Below are 16,920 nucleotides of genomic sequence, written 5' to 3'. Positions count from 1 at the left end.
AATTATTGAACTAAGAAAAGAAAAACTGTTACCATGAAATAAAAAATATATAAGTCAAGAGAAGTACCAAAGTCTTTCTTGCAAGTCAGTCCACTGACTGCCATCTTTGGAATGCTCTCGGGAGGTTATTTCCAGTCATGCCAGTGCAGCTCCCATCTGCTTGAATGGGGGAACACCGAAATCTCAAAAACGGTTGGTCAAGATTACCATCAAAGAACATATTTTAAATCAGCAGTAAAATCAAACAACACTGGTATCATAAATTGTGCTTGTTTACCTCAGATTATGCTGAAAAATGCAATTATGCCGGCTTGTATAGCTAATGCGCATGCGCTTTCTAGAGTTGATTGACAGGCGATGTCTGTATCTAAAAGGTGATTGTCTCTTTTAGTCTGTAAAGCGGGATTTCCTTTCTACATCTGTTGACCGCACTCAGAGCTCCTTGGCTTGGCGTTCCAATTTCTCCCATTCATGTAAATTCAGAAGTACGCACACCATGCTAACATTTTCTTCTGATTCCCAGCATGCATTGTGACATGACTAAATTGCAGTGTCTTACTTTTCTTTCTTTTCTTTTTATTAAATGTTTGCTGCTTTTATTTATGATGTTGGTCATTGAGTTTGTTGTCACTTTCAGTTATTTGTCATATAGCAATAGTTCAAAGCTCATCTTTTTACTCAATGTTTGATTATTGTCATCATCATTGTGATTTGCGTGTAAAGTGTTGAGGCCCAAGCGTGTCTTGACATGTCTGAAATCTGAATATGATAAAGGGATCAGGTATTGGTTTCAGATAATAAATTGGCCATTTATTGTTAAATGGCAGATTATTTTCCTTTGATAATAGAATAGTCCTAACTACTTTTACTGTTATGTCATTTTTTTAAATGATAAAATAAGTAATTGAACTTCTATATTTGGATCCCTGCTGGAAAATCCAGCTTAAGCTGGTAGCAGTATTTTGGAACATGGTAGCTGGTTTCTAGCTGGTCCAAGCTGGTCTTTAGTTGGTCCAAGTTGGTCTTTAGCTGGTCCAAGGATGGGATGATGGAAGACCAGCTTAGACCAGCTACCAGCTTGTCATACCAGCTCAAGAAGTTCAAGCTGGTTTTTGGAACATGGTAGCTGGTCGACCAGCTAAGGACCAGCTTGGACCAGCTGATGACCAGCTTGGACCAGCTAAAGACCAGCTTAGACCATCTCATGACCAACTTGGACCAGCTAGAAACCAGCTACCATGTTCCAAAACACAGCTACCATCTTAAACTGGATTTTCCAGAAGGAATAAACTGAATTAGAATGAAGTTGACTGAACCTAATTCTTTTTAGCAAGTCAGTTTACTCAGCGGCCATCTTTGGAACGCTCACAGGGAGCTATTTTTCTAGGTTAACAAGCGGCATGCCAGTGCAGCTCCTATCTATTTGAGTGGGGAAAGACCGAAATCTCCAAATTGTTTGATCAAGATTATGATCAAAGAACATATTTCAAATCAGCAGTAGAATCAAACATCACTGGTATCATAAATTGTGCTTCTTTACCTCAGATTACGCAAAAAAATGAAATTTTCCCAGTTTGTATAGCTAATGCACATTCATGTTCTCGAATTGATTGACAGACGATGTCTACATCTTTTACCTGTAAGGTGGGACTTCCTTTCTACATCCGTTGACCATTGGGTGTTCCAATTTGTCCCATTGATTTTAATAAAAGTGACCCATCTCTGCTAAATATTCTCCGATTGAACCAAGAAAGTAAAGTTTACTTAAAAAGATATTAAGCTCATTTAACAAGTAAATTTGTTAACATTTAATACTTTTATTGATGGGAAGTTCTTTCGGACAGTTCATTTCAATGAACCGTTTCAAAAAACTGATTCAGAGGTTCGTTACATCATTGCGTAATGACGTCACTAGTCACAGAATATATACTCAAACACATTAAAATAAAGCCATATGTAAGTGACCATTGTGGATTATTACATTTTATTCGATATAGTTAAAAAAATCTGTTTCATTCTGTGATCCTGTACGCCAAATACGACTGACTACATCTTTGGATAAGTTTCCTGCAATAAAGTTTTCCACCTAAATCAACCAATACAGACACTGATGTACAAATACGGATGTTCTACGTGTCTAAAACATATAAAGAGAATAAACTAGTCTTAATCAACTCATCCTTTTTGCAGAAACCATGATCCAGCTCTTAACAACTTAAAATATAATATGTATGCACAATACTCAATAGTCAAATTTATTTACGTCTTTCCACTGAAAGGTTTTAATAAAAAAAAATTATTTAATAAAACTAGCTGTATGCATATTTCCAGTATGTTTTATTTGTTATTAAAGAAACTTATATTTCACCCCCTCATTCAAGTTCTTGTCACATGCATGCTCAAAGTATTAGCAGCTCACTCATCGGTTCTCAGCAATGCGGACATGTCCGAAAGAGACAGTTTTCAGTTCAGTGTACTTTTGACTGTAGAACTGCTGCCACCAGATCATCATCATACGGTAATACAATCATAAACATATTTCCAGTATGTTTTATTTGTTATTCTTTTTTGCTGTTCAGCACTATACATTGGAAACATACATTTAATGAAACCCTCGGCACACGTAAGCTCACAGACAGAATCTGCAGCTCATTCATCAGTTCTCAGCATGTCAGACATGTTCTCAGTTCAGTGTACTGTTGACTGGAGAACTGTTGCAGCCAAAGTGTTCAGTCTTTTTTGCTAGTTAGTCAGAGGGGTTCATTGCAAAATTAGAAATCACTAGTTCTAAGACCATATTACTCCAGGTTATCAGCTCATTTCCAGTCTTCCATTCCAGTCCAGACACGTCCAAGAGACAGGTTAAGATTGAGTAACTTGTGGATCAGTGTTGACGTGAACAGTTCCCAACGATTCAGTCCGATTTGGTGAACTGGTTCAACAAGTTCACTGAAAAGAACCGATTCAAAAGAACGATTTGTTCAACATATTCAAACTTGGCATGTGATCGCTTAAAAAACACACAGGAACCAATAAAGCTCCTTTTTGGAGCTTAAACCCCACTTACTTTCATAATATGGAAAAGAACAGCATAAACATGCTTTTCATCTCCTTCTGTGTTCCACAGAAGAAAGAAAGTTATACTATACTTGTTTGGAATGACCTGAGAGTGAGTATTAGGCTCTGTATATTGTCTTCCCCAGATATCCTGAGAGAAATTTACTTTCCAGCACTTGCAATAGTAGCAAAGCAAATTCTTCCCACTCTGCCTGGATTGTAGGTCAGAACTTCACACTCTGTGAAGGGCTGTTTATGTCCGTTCTGAATCTGGCTCAGGCTGACACCCACACTCGCACACTTTCATCCAACAGAAAGAGATATTGCTCCCAGAAACCAGATGCTCCATCCCTGCTTGTGCATCAGAGAGCAGGTGGCTTTCCGAACTAGGACAATCGAGTCGGAGCTCCAAAAGATGGAGGAAGCAATCTCTTGCTCTCCACCAGATGGGAGCACATTGGCCCTGACAGTGATGTCATTGTGGGAACTGCAACATATTGCTAGGCAACATGATGTAATGATTATTACAGGCGTAATTTCCAGCCAATTTAAGGCCATCCAGGAATGAAGAGGCAGAGTCTGATGGTTTTAATGAGAGCAGGAAGGGACGCAGATAGAAGCTGTTAATGGTAATACAGTACATCCTCAGGGTAGCTTGAAACAAGAACTTGAATTAGATTCTTAGTTATATGGATTTGTATTTATTTATCGGTGGTTTTTGCTAAGGCACGCATCATTATTGCATATATTTACAAGTGATTTCAAGTCAAGTCATTTTTATTTGTATAGTGCTTTTCACAACACACATCATTTCAAAGCACTTTTACAGGAAATCATGCATTAACAAAAAATGAAACTGTAATATCTATAAAGTCTTAGAGTGATCATTGTGTAGTATATTAAATATGATTGTAAACTGTGTATAGAAATTAAATAATTAAATAATAATTGTATTTAGAAGCCCTGTGAGCAAGCTGAAGGCGACTGTGTCAAGGAACACAAAACTCCATAAGATGTTGGCTAATGGAGAAAAATAACCTTGAGAGAAACCAGACTCACTGTGGGGGCCAGTTCCCCTTTGGCTAAACAACATGAATATAATGCCAATATTAGTTATTTGTGTACAGTGGAAGTCATGGCTTTACATTTGTAAATTAAGTAAGCGTTAAGGTCCATTGTTGAAAAAAAAAAAAAAAAAAAAAAAAAAAATATATATATATATATATATGCAGGTAATCCAGGATGGACTTCAAAGTCATTAGTCATTTATCTTAAAAAAAAAAAAAAAAAAATATATATATATATATATTTTATTTTTTATTTATTTATTTTTTTCTTTTATTTTCTTTTTTGTTACTTTAAGATTAATGACTAATGACTTTGAAGTCCATCCTGGATTAACTGCAGAAGTTCACATAGATGCATTGTACTTTGTTAGTTGGCTGATGAATTAAAGTATAGCCTATGTATTCCATTTCAAGAGTGTAGTCCATCAATAGACAAAGGTGATGCAGGCAGAGATAAATGAGGTGCATCGCAGTTCAACCTGCAGGTCATTTCGGTGAGGTTTGGTGAGGTCCATCCTAAATCCAAGATTCAGGCAATGGCATATGAAGTGTCCCATGTCTTATAGTTGGAGTTGGCATCAGTTCATCCTCTGAAGTCAAAAGATTGAAGTGATGTCTGGCAGGCACCGGCTGTAGTTTGTCATCATCTTTCAGTGACACGAAGCAATGGAGTCCGACACCAAGCAGGAACAGAGCTGGATCTGGCTAGCTCTGGTAACTTTGGGATATGAATCCCAAGAAATGAAAAAAAATTATATTATCGTAGATGTCATTCAGTTTTATGCAGAGTTATAGATCATGATGTTTCTGGTTCTAAATTAACTAAAGCAACCTAATTGTGAGTTGAAGGATAAATTAGGTGTATGCCTGGCTAAATAGGTGAGTCTTTAGTCTAGACTTAAACGAAGTGAGTGTGTCTGCATCCCAAACAGTGTTAGGGAGACTATTCCATGGTTTAGGAGCCAAGTATGAAAAGGATCCACCTACTTTTGTGGATTTTGAAATTCTTGTAATTATTAAGAAGCCAGAATTTTGTGATCGTAATGAACGTGACTGAATATAGCATTTCAGAAGGTCACTTAAGTACTGTGGAGCTAGACCATTCAAAGCTTTGTATGTAGTTAACAGAATTTTAAAATTAATATGAAATTTAACAGGTAGCCAATGTAACGATGATAGAATGGGGCTAATATGATCATATTTCTTTGTTCTAGTCAGCATTCTGGCAGCTGCATTTTGAACCAACTGAAGTTTATTTACTGAACTTGCTGGGCATCCTCCCAGTAAAAGCATTACAATAATCTAGTCTTGAGGTCATGATTGCATGAATTAGTTTTTCAGCATCAACAACAGAGAGCATGTGTCATAATTTAGCAATATTTCTCAGGTGGAAGATTGATATCAAATATAACACCTAAGTTCTTTGCTGTAAAAGAAGATGTAACAGTACATCCATCGAGAGTCAAATTATATGTTAGCTGCTTATTTTTAGAGGTTTTTGGTCCAATCATTAGTACTTCTGTTTTGTCGGAATTGAGTAGAAGGAAATATCTGTCCATCCAATCTTTGATTTCATTGATACACTCTGCTAACTTAGAGAATTGTGAATTTTCGTTGGGTTTAGAAGAAATATAAAGTTGGGTATCATCTGCATAGCAATGGAAACTTATTCCATGATTCCTGATAATATCTCCCAGTGGAAGCATGTATAAGGAGAAAAGCAGAGGTCCTAAAACTGATCCCTGTGGCACTCCATACTAAACTTTTGTTTGATTTGACAATTCCTCATTTAAATATACAAAGTGGTCGCAGTCTGATAAATAGGACCTAAACCATGCTAATGCAAATCACTAATGCCAACATAATTCTCCAGCCTATTCAAGAGAATGTTGTGATCTATCATGTCAAAGGCAGCACTAAGATCTAAAAGCACAGTGTAAGGAGGAGGCGAGAAGCAGCTTTCCTGGTTCAGGTAAGGATTTATTTTCTCTCTCTGCAGCACAATTGCAGTCTCAGAGTCTTTGCGTTATGCACTAAGTTAATCTACAATCACACACCGCTTTACAAAATAAACTCTCATCATTTGTAATAAGAAAACTCTTCGCTTCTTGTTCGGGTATGTGGTGCCCAGGCTCTCCCCCTTCTACTTGCGGTGTGTCTCTATTTATGCCGCTCTCCCCATGCTCACTGAAATTAGAGACAGGTGTTAGACATAATTTAGCTCAGGTGTAAGCGCCCTTACCGCTTTCTCTCTCTCCGGAGGGATGCTTGACCACGCCCCCGCTGCCACACACAGGAAAGAGAAATGTAGCCGCAATCAGATGATAAGAGCAAGTCATTTGTAACTCTGATAAGTGCAAACTCTGTACTGTGATGGGGCCTAAATCCTGACTGAAATTATTCATATATTCCATTTCTCTGTAAAAATGAGTTGGGAGGACCCTAACATTTCTAGTCTTTTCGACATAAATGGTAGATTTGAAATCGGTCTATAATTAGCCAGTTCTCCAGGATCAAGCTGTGGCTTCTTAATAAGTCGTTTGAAAACAGCCATTTAAAAGTTTCTTGGGAAATGTCCTAAGGATAGCGAGGAGTTAATAATATTAAGAAGAGGTTCTGAGATTACAGGGAATGCCTCTTTTAAGAGCTTAGTTGGTATTGGATCTAACATACAAGTTGTGGCTTTTGATTTTTTGATAAGTTTTGTTAGCTCCTCATCACCTATGACAGTGAAGGTTTGAAGCTGCTCATAAGCAAAATTATGAGACACTGTTTTCTGAGGTGCTGTGACAGTTGTTTGCATTGTTTAAATAAAATCAGAAATAAAATTGGAACTAACACCTAACCCGAAGTATTAAAAGGAATATTCTGGGTTCAATACAAGTTAAGCTCAATCGACAGCATTTGTGGCTTAATGTTGATTAATAACAAAATTAATTTCAATTTGTCCTTCCATTTCTTTGAAAAAAAAAAAAAAAAAAAAGCAAACATTTAGGCTAGAGTGAAACACTTATAATGGAAGTGAATGGGGCCAATCCGTAAACATTAAAATACTCACTGTTTCAAAAGTATAGCCAAGACATAAAGAATATGCTTGTTAACATGATTTTGGTGTGATAAAATCACTTTCTAACATTTTCTATGTAAGTTATATCCATACTTCTTTGCCATGACAATGTAACACGATAAACCCTATAATCCTGGTTTAATTTAATGTAAGTGCTTTTTTAAAATTATAAGCTTTACAGTTCTGCCTTTAAACCCTCCAAAAACCGGCACCATTCACTACAATTGTAAGTGCCTCATTGCAACCTCCATTTTTTATTTTTTTAAAGAAAAGGAAGGATGAGTCGAAAAAAAAGTTTTTGTGGTCATTGACATTATGCCACAAATGCTGTCGATTGAGCTTAACTTGTATTGAACACAGAATATTTCTTTAAACTTCAGAGCAAACATTGTCCTGCTCATTTGTGCTATACATGATAAACGATACCTAAAATTGTATGGCTTGTTGAGGAGAAGTGTGCTATACTTTTACATATTGATCAGAATACATCACAAAGACTGTAGGGGCCCTTGCAAAAATGGTTTATTTGTGACAAAGTGGCAGTTAATATGGTAAATTTGCAACAATTACATATATTCAGAAAAACACATAGGCATTGCAACAAATATATTTGATTATCATACTATACACAGTGCTTACCAAAACCAATGTGCCTGTTATGTAAAAAAAATAAAATAAAAAAATAAAAAATAAACAGCTGAAGATGTCAGACCTTTGAATTGATACATCCTCATTTAAGTTAAATCATATGCTAGCTCTTAATTCACAAAAAGAGTTTAGGGCAAATTGCATACTTCACTGGTGATGGGAAAATACATTGGGTCAAAAAATGTGGACACAATTAGAGACAATGCTTGTATTTTGCATTCATTTCTACTTTAAAATATTTCATTATATTATCAGCATAAACATTTGAGTGAAAAGTATATATATATATTTCAGAAATTCTTAGTATTTAGTATGGCCCTCTTTAATGGCAGTGTTTTTTATTTTATTTGTTTATTTATTTATTTTTTTAATGGCAGTGTATTTTTATTGTATACAGTCTTCTTATTTTGTGTATGCTGTATATTGTATATTATTAGGTGTATATTGTATATTGTGTTGTGTAACAAGATGTGTAAACTGTGTTATGTGTAAATCAGATGTTTATTGTAATAGTATATATATCAAATCAATCAAATCAAATCTCTTTATTGTCACTCAACCATATACACAAGTGCAACAGTGTGTGAAATTATATATATAAACCTACAGGTTTAAATTAAAAAAATAAATACAAATAAAACAATAATAATAATAATAATAATAATAATAATAATAATAATAATAATAATCCCAGATTTTTTATGTGGTCTTAGACTTTTGGACCCTATAATATAAATATAAAAATAAATGCTTCTCTAAAGACACTGAATTAAGGGACAACAGTCTAAAACTGCCAAAAAATAGAACAGAAATATCACACTATTCAAAGATTTGTTAGGTTAGCGTGGCATACAGGGAGTGTATCTGAGAAACGTATGAAAGAGTGTTTGGTTGCCAAAATATCAGCTGAATGATAAATTACCTTCAAAATGCTTTTAACTGTTTTCAAACTGCTTTCGAACGCAAAGCTTTTAAGTGAGACGCTCTACTCTCTACCTCTAAAGCACTTTGAGTCCGAGGATGGAGTGTTGCGTCAGTATGAAAAATGAATTAAGTTACTAACATACATTCATCATGAACATGGCAGCTGCCACAGAGTGTGCAAAGTGGCTGACAGTATGATGGACTCCAATCTAAATCACCTGTGATTGAGCACACTGTATATGTGTTAAACTGCAAGAGGTTACTGGAACAGAGCCATCGTCCTGCTCTCACAAATCTCACAAGAGTTAAATGTTGTTAGGGACCTGATTCCTTAATTATTCTGGTAAGGATTTTCAGAAGCCGTAAATCAGAATAACTTTAATATGAAAGCTATTTGACAACTTTTGTGTAATTACAAATCAGATATTTTTAGCCTCTCTTAAAGGAGCCTCTTCTTACACAGGTACCATGATCCATGACTAGGAGTGACATGACATGCATGGAAGAACACAGCATTGCCTATCAAAATTAGAGTACTATACAATCAGTACCATACAAATGAAATGCTGAGGGAAAACACAGCATGTGGTGTTTCTTTGATACACTTTTAACCCATCATTGCCCTCTCTGCTTAGTTGTTAACATGGTGGTTGCTTACTGAGTTCCTAGAATCTCACTTGCCTTTACGTGAAATAAAGCTATAATATCACACTCTTTGCATGAAGAGAGTGGTTACAGTATATAACGCCCACTTCAAAAGTTGTTCTCCATTCTTTATGTAATGAGACAGGCAGCAAAAAACAAAAAAACAACACAAACAACAACAACAAAAAAACAAACAGCTAAAGCACTTTAATCCTTTTTGTGGCATACAAATGCAGACCAAGTCTTGTCATATAGGGTTTAGTCAAAGGCAACTGGACTTTATTTTTATATTGCATACTGACTCTCCATGACTTACTAATATAGTTAACAGGACACTAAACTAATGTGAAGTCACATGTTTTGATGGATTTACCTCAAAATTTCTACCAAAAAAAAGAAAGAAAGAAATACCAGTCACATTGCATTTTCCCTCATTATCATTACATTTGAATGGGTTCTATAGAAGAAAAACAAAACTATATTTTGCTTTTAAATGAAATTTCTAATAGTGCTTTATGCATTTCCTGAGGACCCCGAGGTGATTCTTTTCACTGATAGAACTTACAATTGGTTTACAAAAAGGTTTATGATCTATGTTGTCTTAAAGGAATACCTGTAGTTCACCCAAATATTCTCTCATCATTTACTCACCATCATGCCATCCCAGATATGTATGGCTTTTTTTCTTCTCCTGGAATAAAGGCAGCATAAAAGTAATCCATAAAATTGTAATGGTTTAATCCATGTCTTGTGAAGTGATCCAATGGGTTTTGGGTGAAAACAAACCAAAATATAACTAATTTTTCACTGTACACCTTGCCATTGCAGTCTCTAGGTATTATCATGATTTCAATCTCGATTACACTTCTAAGTGCATGACGTATGCGCAGAGCACTAGATGGAGCTATAGGAAGTGTAATCAAGCTTGAAATCATGACCGCCAAGGAGACTGCGGATGTCAAGATTTATAGTGAAAAGGAGTCACATTTTGGTCTGTTCTCACCCAAAACCCGATTGGATCACTTCAGAAGACATTGATTAAACCACTGGAGTCATATGGATTATTTTATGCCACCTTTATGTGATATTTGGACCTTAAGAGTTCTGGCCACCATTCATGGGCCTACAGAGCTGAAATATTCTTCTAAAAATCTTTGTTTTTGTTCAGCAGAAGAAAGAAAATCATACAGATCTTGGATGGCATGAGAGAAAATTATGAGATAAATTTCCTTTTTGGGTGAACTCTTCCTTTAAATACAACAAATGTCACATGTCATTAGTTATTTTATAATTGTGTTAATAATGGACAACTTTTGTCCAACATTTCTCTTTTTTTAGTTATCTCACAAGCTAACTGCTTAGTCTACTTAGTCTACTAGTTTAGTATACTGTATGTTTCCAGACTAGGTGCATCCTAAACCACATACTTCTGTACTATTCTATGTTAATTTGTAGTGTAAGTAGTGCAATTAGTATGCTAACTTTGAAAATGCAACAAAAAAAGTGTACTACATGTCACTGACGTGCACAGAAAGGGGCAAGCCCCTGTCCCTTTCCTTCACAAATCTAAGAGGGAGAAATTGTTATAATTAAATTAAAATAGTTAAATAAAACAAAATTAAAATCTTGTCATAATCTCACAATAACAGTAATAATGTGTTATTATTAGATTTCTTTGTAAATCGTGGATGTATTAAAGAAAATTAAGCAGAGGTGCCTTTAAGAGCGCACTACAGCAGATCGGGGGCGGATTCCAATCGCAAGTGATCCTCGCTGTGCCCTATACTCACTCCAAACTGCAGAGCCCTTGAAGTGGGTATACTCTGAAGGAAACATGGCATTATTCTATGAATGTACCCTTTGCTAACAGTCTTGTGGAAGGGCCCACATCGCGTGTGATTGAAACTTCTGTCAGCTGTTAAACGGCATACGCTTCCGTATAGTAAAAAATGTTAAGTGTTCCATTTGGGATGATATTACACTTTGAAAATCCATACACTACACAGCTGAGTGCATAGTGAATTTTGTGATTTTGAGTCATTTGGGAAACAGCTATTAGCTTGCTACCCTTACAAAAAAATCGAGATATGCAGAAAAATTGCCGCAAATTTGCCACTCATTAATTTTCAAATACAAATGAGCTTTGCGGCAAACTCTTCATTTGTTGTCAAAGGTTTGCTGCAGGTTCACCACTACCAGTGAAGAGCTTTAAACTTCTGGCAAACATTTGCGGCGAATAGCAAGTTCATTTGCACGTGAAAATAACGAGTGGCGAATTTACGGCAAGTTTGTGGAAAGTTTGTCAGAACTCTACATTTTTTGTAAGGGTATAGTCTAGCATATACCCTGCACAACTTAGTATGCTAACAATATTTATTTGTACTATTTATTATTTGTAACTACCTCAGCTAAAAATGACAACTAAAAATTGTTTGTTTTTTTTGGAACAAGATATCACGATAACGTTTTTGAACTATTTGTTTTTGAACAGGCACTACAAATCTCTTGTAGTCCAATGACAACAGCACTGGTTTGCTTGGGTAACCTTTTCAAATAAAATGAAAACAAATTGTAACAATAATAAAAATAATAATAACTGGACTCATCAGTCATATGTTATGATATCAGGGTATTCCATCAAAAGAGTCACGATCCCTGTGTTTGCATCCTGAAGGTGTACATTTTGATGAAAATGTGTTGTAAGTAGCTGACAAACCATGTTAAAGTAAACATCTAACACTGATAAGGCGAATTTAGAAAGTGTGAAAAACACCTTCAATGTCCAGAACATAGTAGCCCACTGAATGCTATGATACACTCCACCTAAAATGATTTAGAATTTTTTATTACTGACACACTCCATTCGCTGTAAGAGTACTTTCCTCTAAATATGTCAGATGTTGAACAGCTCTGAAAATCCACACAACTTTGACGTCTAATGCACTCAAAAGGGAGACAATTGAAAAAGAATAATAAAAGCAGACAAAGACTAACCAAGCCTGCATAATAGAGTACCAAAATTAAAATGCAGGGTTTGACTGGCCTAAATTAACCTGGAACTCTATTTAAAAGTTTGAAATATAGGAATTAGCCTGCCCGTTTTCTTGTTTGAAAAAATTCCAAGTTCTGAAAACCTCTCAAAACATGACACAAGGTTATCGATAACTTGTTCAAGTATGGTTTTGTGTTCATTTAATCTACTCGGCTGTAATCTTAGTGATTTGCTTTCTTTTCCACACCTACACATTATGTGCAGAACACACAATTTGATAAATATTTTCCCTAGCCACTGAAATTACATTTCACATGACCCAGATACTAAATCATGTTTACTTCTTTTTGCCCTGCCTTGAGCTTTAGTTGGTTTAGCACAGAGCTGTACCAGCTTAACAGTGCCCCCTGCTGTTCCATTTGGGGGATGGAAAAGTACATATGCAGATTTAATATGAAGCACAATTCTATTTCAGAGACTGTGGGTGGTTGATATGAATCTTCCCGACCTGGTCTGCGCAGTCTGTTACGCACAGAATGTCAGAAGCCGAAGCAGCATTGGCACAAAAGACTCTTTGGTCAACTTGATAAAGAGTATGTATGAAATCAAGGCCCATTTGAAAAGGATGTGACTACCAAAGCTTGATTCTGATCAAGTTTTCCAGAGTGAATCGCTGCATTCTGGGGTCATATGTTTTTATATAATGTATAATGACAACTAAACTGTATAACTGTTGTCTCAGGCAACCGATTTCCTAAATAGTTGTCCTAGTTTCATGTCTCTAATAAGGTCTCTTTCTACACACATAATAAATTAATTTAAATGCAAATTCATATTTTGTGTCCATTCATTTATTAAATTGGCAAGAAGCCATGTAAAAACAATATTATGTACACTCATACATTAATAAATAAAAATTATAAATAAAAGGTCTAGTATTTGTATGTATCATGTCTACTTTTTCTTGGTTTGTTTTGCAATAATGACCAGCTGAGGTGCAAAATGAACCCTGATAATGTGATGCAAGACCTTTTGAATTTATAGCTTTTTTCAGTTTATGATTTTACATTATGTGGCTTATTATAAGGGTTTTTATTGTATTTATTATTATATGATTTAATTTGTATATTATATTAGATCAAAGTACAAATAAAAGTACAACTCCCCAACTTTCTATAGGCCTCAATAGGTCTCAATGTATGACACGATCCTGCTTATTAAATGACTTTTTTTATTTTCGTTATTAATTTATGATTTTATTATTATATTATATCAGTGGTCGGTGCATTTTTTCGCACCTGCACAATCCTACAACTTTATTTCCAGGTTTAATGTATATTTTGAATAGACTTGGATTTTTTAACCGCACAATGTGGGTTTATGTTTTCTCTTTTAATCGTTTAGTGTAATTTGGATTTGAGCATGCTTTAAGGAGGGTGTACCTGTATGCTGGGCTGAAAATCTCAAGGAATAATAATGGTTTTTCTTGTTACATCATGTGTTGTTCTGAAAGCAAACAGAAACTAATGAAACACAGAATGTAGGCTGTCATACTTGCAGACTGACCGAAGCAAAGCGGGCGTGTTTACTCATGCGATAAATCGTGTGAATGGCTTTCATGCGCTGCACAAGTCTGTTGGGTATACTGCAGTCTCATCAAATTTTTACTTTTTGTTTAGCCTCCCATCCAGCTAATGAAAACACTGCGTGATCCTGAGGAAGGATTACATCAAGATGTAGATTGGAATGCAGGTGTGGAATTTATATAAATAAAGTAGTCTACTCCTCTCACGCCGTTGCTGGCGTGCCAGTAATTACCTCTCCGTGTGCCAATGTATTATATTATAGTCATCAGGAAGACAAACACAGAGGTGGTTTGAGCTCAAAAAGCAAGATGTTTAATAGCAAAATAACAAAACCAAGCTCAGTAAACTGAAGTGGAGCAAACAAAGAATGAAATATAACAATGCAAAGTACTTATCTAAACAACAGCGATGGTAGAGGTCTATACTGTACAACAAGCGACGAGACTAGACAATGACTGAGAGAACATGGTTTTAAAATTTTAACATGTTATTAGAGTCCTAGACTGCAGTGGCAGATATGTGGCAGGTGAATCTAATGAAGGGATTAGAATGCTGGTGAGGTAGAGCGAGGATAGTGGTGGCTTGGGAGTCTGATGGGGGCGTGACAGTACCCCCCCCCCCCCCCCCACACGGATTAATTCTGTATTATGGAGGTAGTTGTAAATGGTAAATGACTGGATTAACTTGTGCTGATATTGTGAATGGACCAATGAAGCGAGGATTTAGCTTTTTACAGGGGATTCTGAGTTGGATGTCCCTGGTGGAGTGCCACACATTCTGGCCTGGGTGGTATTGCAAAGTGTTGGACTGTCTGGCATCGGCATGTATTTTCATGTGCGGAGAGCATGCTGTATATGGATATGAGTGGCATTTCAGGTTCTTTCACTGTTTTTGAACCAGTGGTCCACCGCCGGAACTTCCGAGAGCTCTCCAGACCAGGGAAACAGTGGGGGTTGAAAACAAAGAATGCACTGAAATGTGTCCTGTCAAAGGGTGACATAGGGAGTTCTGGGCGTATTCATACCAAGGGAGGAACTGGCTCCACTCTTGCTGTTTGGCATGGCAGTATATTTTTAGGAAGTGACTTATCTCCTGGATCTTCCTCTCTGTCTGTCCATTGGTTTGTGGATGGTAACCTGAGGAGACCGAAGAAAGCCTTCCATATTCTCAAAATAAATTGTGGGCCTCTGTCTGACACTATGTCTTCCGGTAGACCGAAATTCCAAAAGACATGATGGAAAAGTATCTTGACTGTTTCAAGAGCAGTGGGATGAGACGACATGCTTTGGAGAAGCGACCTACGGCTACCAGGATGCAGGTATGAACCTTGGATGAAGGAAGGTCCATGATCAAATCCACCCCTAGGTGGGACCATAGTCTCTGTGGTAGTGGTAGAGGTTGTAGTTTCCCAGCTGGGAAGTGACGTGGAGTTTTGGACTGGGCACAGTCAGAACAGGCACACACATAACTGGTTACGTCTTGAGAGAGTTTATGCCACTAATATTAGTTTTGGACCAGCGCGAGAGTCTGGGAGATTCTTGGGTGTCCAGATCCAGGAGATGAATGGAGCCAGTCTAAGTGCTGGGGTTGTAGAGAGGTTGGGATGTAGATGCGACCTTGAGGACAATTACCAGGTGCTGGTTCATGAGCGGTGGCCTGGGCGATCTGTTGATCTGGATCCCATTGGAAATGACTGACGAGGATGGGAGGAAGAATGGGTTCAGGCAACACTGGAGAATCATCACCGGAATGAAGATGGGATAGTGCATTGGCCTTGACATTCTTTGTCCAGGGCTGATAGGTTACCTTTATTGGAATCTCGTGAAAAAGAGGGCCCAGCATGCTTGCCGTGAATTCAGTCTCTTTGCTGATCGGAGGTATTCTAGATTCAGGCAATCAGTGATGACCAAGAATGGGAAGCGAGCCACCTCCAGCCAATGACGGTACTCTTCCAATGCCATTTTAATGGTAAGCAGTTCTTAACTGCTGATTTCGTAGTTTTGCTCCACTGGCAATAACTTTCTGGAAAAGAAAGCGCAAGGATGGTGTTTAGGAGGAGTGCCGTGCCACTGAGATAAAACTGCCCTGACTACAGTGGTGGATGCATCAACCTCAACGACAAAAGGAAGTTCAGGTTTGGGGTGTTTTAGAATAGGGGCAGTGGTGGATGCAGTTTTTAGCTTCTGGAAGGCTTCTACAGCTTCAGAATTCTAAGGGAGAGATTTGGGTTTTCCCTTAAGGAGGTTGGTGAGGGGTGCAATTACCATACTAAAACTTCTGATAAATCATTGGTAGAAGTTGGTGAAATCAAGGAACCTTTGCGACTCTTTCACCATACTTGGTTTGGGCCAGGTGGTTATGGCTTGCACTTTGGTGGAATTCATTTGCACTCCTTCTGGTCCAATGATATACCCAAGGAAGTGAATGGAGGTCTGGTGAAATTGGCACTTCTCTGCCTTAAAGGAATAGTTCACCCAAAATTTTTTAATTCTCTCATCATTTACTCACCCTTATGCCATCCTAGATGTGTATGACTTTCTTTCATTTGCTGAACCTAAATTAAGGTTTTTAGAAGAATTTCTCAGCTCTTTTGATCCATACAATGCAAGTGAATGGCTGCCAAAATTTTGAAGCTCCAAAAAAAAAAAAATCATATAAATCAGCATAAAAATAATCCATAAGACTCCAGTGGTTACATTTCTTTAGAAGTGATATGATAGGTGTGGATGAGAAACAGATCACTTTTACATTCTTCTTCTTGTGTTTTTGAAGATTCACATTATTCATGCATATCGCCCCCTACTGGGCAGGGAGAAGAATTTCAAACAAAAACGTACTTAAATATTGATCTGTTTCTCATCCACACCTATCATATCAATTCTGAAAATATGGTTTAAAACACTGGAGTCGTATGGATTACTTTTATGATGCCTT

This window comes from Myxocyprinus asiaticus, chromosome 47 (assembly GCF_019703515.2).
Source record: "Myxocyprinus asiaticus isolate MX2 ecotype Aquarium Trade chromosome 47, UBuf_Myxa_2, whole genome shotgun sequence".
Taxonomy (NCBI): Eukaryota; Metazoa; Chordata; class Actinopteri; order Cypriniformes; family Catostomidae; genus Myxocyprinus; species Myxocyprinus asiaticus.
This window is presented reverse-complemented; position numbering follows the sequence as displayed.